The sequence below is a fragment of the Pygocentrus nattereri genome, chromosome 9 (genome assembly GCF_015220715.1).
Source record: "Pygocentrus nattereri isolate fPygNat1 chromosome 9, fPygNat1.pri, whole genome shotgun sequence".
NCBI classification, from domain to species: domain Eukaryota; kingdom Metazoa; phylum Chordata; class Actinopteri; order Characiformes; family Serrasalmidae; genus Pygocentrus; species Pygocentrus nattereri.
This window is the reverse complement of record NC_051219.1, coordinates 30,744,609-30,749,857: the sequence shown is the minus strand read 5'-3', so window position 1 is coordinate 30,749,857 and position 5,249 is coordinate 30,744,609.

Sequence of the window (5,249 nt, the reverse complement as noted above, 5' to 3'; positions counted from 1 at the left end):
TAGCTTTGGCTCCTGCTGCAGTCCTGTCCTTTAAAAGCTTTGATGTAGGATGGGGTTCAGGCCAGATGCTCGGAGCATGATCCTGTACAGGAAACACAAAAATTCAGCCTGGGATGGTCACACTTTAGTGTTTGATATATAGACACAGTATCTCACAAAAGTGAGTACACCCCTCACATTTCTGCAAATATTTTATTATATCTTTTCATGGAACAACACTATAGAAATGAAACTTGGATATAACTTAAGTAGTCAGTGTACAGCTTGTATAGCGGTATAGATTTACCGTCCTCTAAAAATAACTCAACACACAGCCATGTCTAAAACGCTGGCAATACAAGTGAGTACACCTCACAGTGAACATGTCCAAATTGTGCTCAATTGTGTCATTGTCCCTCCTTGGTGTTATGTGTCCCATTAGAGTTCCAGGTGTGAATGGGGAGCAGCTCTGTTAAATTTGGTGTTTTGGGTTGAATTTACTGATACTGGATATTCAACATGGCACCTCATGGCAAAGAACTTTCTGTTGATGTGAGAAATACAATTGTTGCTCTCCATGAAGATGGCTTAGGCTATAAGAAGATTGCTAACACCCTGAAACTGAGCTATAGCATGGTGGCCAAGGTCATACAGGAGTTTTCTAGGACAGGTTCTACTCAGAACAGGCCTTGCCAGGGTCGACCAAAGAAGTTGAGTCCACGTGTTCAGCGTCATATCCAGAGGTTGGCTTCAAAAAATAGATGCATGAGTGTTGCCAACATTGCTGCAGAGGTTGAAGAAGTGGGAGGTCGATGTGTCAGTGCTCAGACCATATGCCTCACAATGTATCAACTCGGTCTGCATGGCTGTTGTCCCAGAAGGAAGCCTCTTCTGAAACTGATGCACAAGAAAGCACGCAAACAGTTTGCTGAAGATAAGCAGTCCAAGAATATAGATTACTGGAACCATGTCCTGTGGTCTGATGAGACCAAGATAAACTTGTTTGGCTCAGAAACTTCGCCACATTGCAGTTTTCCAGCACAATAACAACCCCGAACACACCTCCAAGATAACAACTGCCTTGCTGATGGTAAAGGTGAGGGACTAGCCAAGAATGTCTCCAGACCTAAACCCAACTGAGCACCTGTGGGGCATCCTCAAGCAGAAGGAGGAGGAGCGCAAGGTGTCTAACATCCACCAGCTCCGTGATATCATTATGGAGGAGTGGAAGAGGTTCCAGTAGCAACCTGCGCAGCTCTGGTGAATTCCATGCCCAAGAGGGTTAAGGCAGTGCTAGATAATAATGGTGATACATAAAATATTGACACATTGAGCACAATTTGGACATGTTCTATGTGAGGTGTACTTACTTGTGTGTTGAATTATTTTCAGAGGACAGTGAATCTATACTGCTATTTAAGCTGTACACTGACTACTTTAAGTTATATCCAAGTTTCCTTTCTATAGTGTTGTCCCATGAAAAGATATAATAAAAGATTTTTAAAAATGTAAGGGGTGTACTCACTTTTGTGAGATACTGTATATATATATATATATATATATATATATATATATATATATATATATAGTACTGTGCAAATGTCTTGGGTATCTAAGCAAATTATTAAACAATTTACCTCAGCAGTGAGTTTATCACAATATACATTACAGTAAAGTCATATTCATAATTCTAATAAACATAAAAACAATAAAAAGTAACAAGAATTTCTTCATATTTTTCCTTGACACCTTCACCTTGTTAATATCATCAGTTACATCATGAGCACAATTTAATGAAGCACTGATTGGTCAAACCAAGAGTTGCTTTTTAACTACATATAGTACTGGGCTTCCTTGAGGAGAGGTTTGAAATGGTTAAATAAACACACTAACATCTATAAAATCACTATTATATATATATATATATATATATATATATATATATATATATATAGCAAATAAACACATACTACACAAATAATTATATTTTGAAAATGTGTCTTGGATGCCTAAGACTTTCACACAGTACTCTATATATATACATATGTGTGTGTGTGTGTGTGTGTGTGTGTGTGTGTGTGTGTGTGTGTGTGCGCGCTTATGTATATTAGACAAATCTGTTTGGAAGCTTTTGGGAGCTACTGACCTTCTGCCTTTTTCAGCTGCAAGTCAGTCTTCTAAATAATAGTTATATGAGTATAGTCATATGTGGAACTGTCTTTTTGAAGTATCTTTATATCCTTTATATAAGTATCCTTTCTTTAAACTCTTCTGTCTCTCTGACCCTTCTTGAACCTGGCATCAACATGTGTGTGCTTACCGTTACCGTTACCTTAAGTTAGATTTTACTTATTACACTGAGATCAGAATTGTAAAAACAACAAACAAAGGGCCTTAGTATGATCTTAATGAGGGAGTGCTGCTCTAATGCAAAATGAAAAGGTTTAACCACTATGCAATCAGGATGTAACTTTATAGCACACTATCAAAATATGTACAAGCAACACGTAATGTGTTCTTTCTTGGATACAGTGTGTGTACATTTTGTTTTTACTCTTATTTTACAAAGACACTGCTCAGATTTTTAAACTTTTTTTTCTTTACAAGAGTAACTGGTTCTTCTATGACATCACTCCAAGACATCCCTCCCTTTTTGGGACCTATATTTCTGTTCTTGTGGCCTGACATTTTAAAATGTTTAAAAACATTTAAAATGTTTTAAAATGATGATAATCCAAAAAGTGTGTTGTTAATTGTAGGTATACTCCAGCATTTTTCAAACTAATCTCTGTCTGCCTCATCTGTAGTATACAGTCTGTTACCATGGACAGTAATTTCCACACACTGAAATACACTTACAGTAGAAGCCTGAAGCATCTGCCCATTGTCTTCAATAGTGCTGACTCTACCTAATAAGCGACATAAGCAGTTGCTGAGGACCCTGTGGCCACCAGGGGCCCCCTGAAGAACTTTTGGGTTATTACTATAAAATTATGTTGCCTAAGATGCTTGAGTGAGGGGAACAAAGCAACCAGTTAATCAATCATAATGCCATTTGTTTTCAAATCTGTCTAATATTTCAACATCACATAATCTAACAAACACAGATGCCAATAACTTGTCAACTTTGTCTGTTAATCCAGTGACTAATTTGCAAATAAAGCTGCCAAAAAAGGAAAAAGGTAAGACTGTTGCTACCACCAATATGGTTCCATGGAATTAAGCTTAAGGTTACGTCAGTAAATAAGAAACACTGCAACAAACACTGAAACTTTACAGTGTTAGTGTGGCAGATAAAGACTAGGTTAAAAATGCTGGACCAATCCTGTAACATGTTGTTTTTGAGAGTGCATGTGTAAATGAAAGCTTCTTCCAAATGCTGTATGTGCATCCAGCTCACATGTTAATGCTCGTTGTCAAAGGGGTCAACCTCTCTGTATTTTCACTGCCTCAGTTAGACTCTCTCAGGTGTATGCACTAGCATGTTTAATGTAGCACACTGTGATGCCTAAAGACAATGAAAGCCGTGTTTATGTACAGTAGTATATATCCTACTGTGGTGAATCTAAGCTAAACTGCTTAATGTTTCTGTGCAAGATATGTCATGTTTACTCTGTGCATATCTATCTTATCCCTGTCTTTGTCTATTCCACAACCCTCCCAACACCCCTCCCCTTTTGTTTCATTAAATGAATTCTAGATTAAAGAGGAATTCCACAAATTTTTACAATTTCTCCATAATTGTGTGTACATGAAGACATAAAGTAATTCAGAATGGTTTGTGATTTGTGTAAGATGCTCCGTTCTGGAGACACTATTATTTTAATGGTGGTGATAGGAACCAGACGTCTGAAGAGGTTAATGCCTCTAAAAGCTCCTTCACAGAAAGATTTTACATTAAATGGTTATAATTACGTTGCTTGCTGTCTAAGGGTCACTTTTTGTTTTACAGTGGTTTTGCGTCAAGATTTTGCCTAAGACATATTTTAAATACTGTATGTTCATGGTGGAGAGTTACATGCAGGAGTTGTAAGGCAAATAGTCCTCAAAGAAAACTTTTTATCCATTTTATTTTATTTATGTGTTCTAGACATTGCGACCCCTGGTTCCTTTAACCACTATTATAAAGAAATCTGAATCAGTACATTTCTATACAATGAGGCATTTCACATCACACCACCTAGTGTGACTTTGTTTACATCTCAACCACTGAATTATACAGAAGTTCTGAAAAACGTGTAGAATTCCCCTTTAATGTTTGCACTTGTAGGACATACAAACTCTGCTCTGTCTTCCTTCTTTTCACTCGTCCCTCACATGTGCACACAAAAGCCTACTGAATCATTCCTCTTTCTAAGTAGATCATGTAAACTCAAGTTTACAATTGTTCATTTTTCTCACTAAATATATATGACTAATAAAGGTGAATGGTTTATAATAACATGTATGCACACCTTTTTTTGACTTGCATGCTTGATGAAGACATATATTCTTGGGGGCTTTAGCATGTTAGACTAGGAATGTTAGGTGCATAAACTTAATTCACTTAAAGATGTCTTGCAAGAATAGACTACACTGAAAAGTGAATTGATTTTAAAGTGCACATTATTTCCACATGATGAAATATATTACATGAAGAAAGTTATGTCATTCAGTTTATATATATATATATATAGATGTTTCAATCAAGGAAATCTTATGTATCACTTATTCACATGTAAGTATAGTGAAAAAAGCCCTGATGTTATCTGTACATAACAATCACATTATAATTACTTATTTTCTTGCCATTAGTTGTTATCACTCAATCCAGGCATGGTGCTTGTACTATCTGATTAAAAACTACATCATTTTATGAGAAGGACAAACTCAAAAAGACATGTAATGACAGAGTACAGGGTGGAGTCACCCAGAATTCCTAGTGAGTTTGTTGATTTCTGTCTATTAGCTCATGTCTTTCAGATGTTGTTTTCAAACAAAGAACACATTCACATGTTATATATCGCTGTGGTTGGAACAAAACCTCATATCTCCATTTTTTAGTTTTGACATCATTTGAAAATGCCTGTTGCTCTGTAAATTGTTCGTAAATTTCAGGATGAATGCACTAAAAGAAATGGACCAAATGGCTCAGTAAAAAGTCTGGTTCCATTGACTTACATTAAAAGTAAAATAGGTTTATTCCTTGTGCTGTAAAGTTACCATTTTCTCCTGTAAAGTTACCAACAGCCATATGGGTTAAATATGTGTCTGGATGCACATTTAAAAGT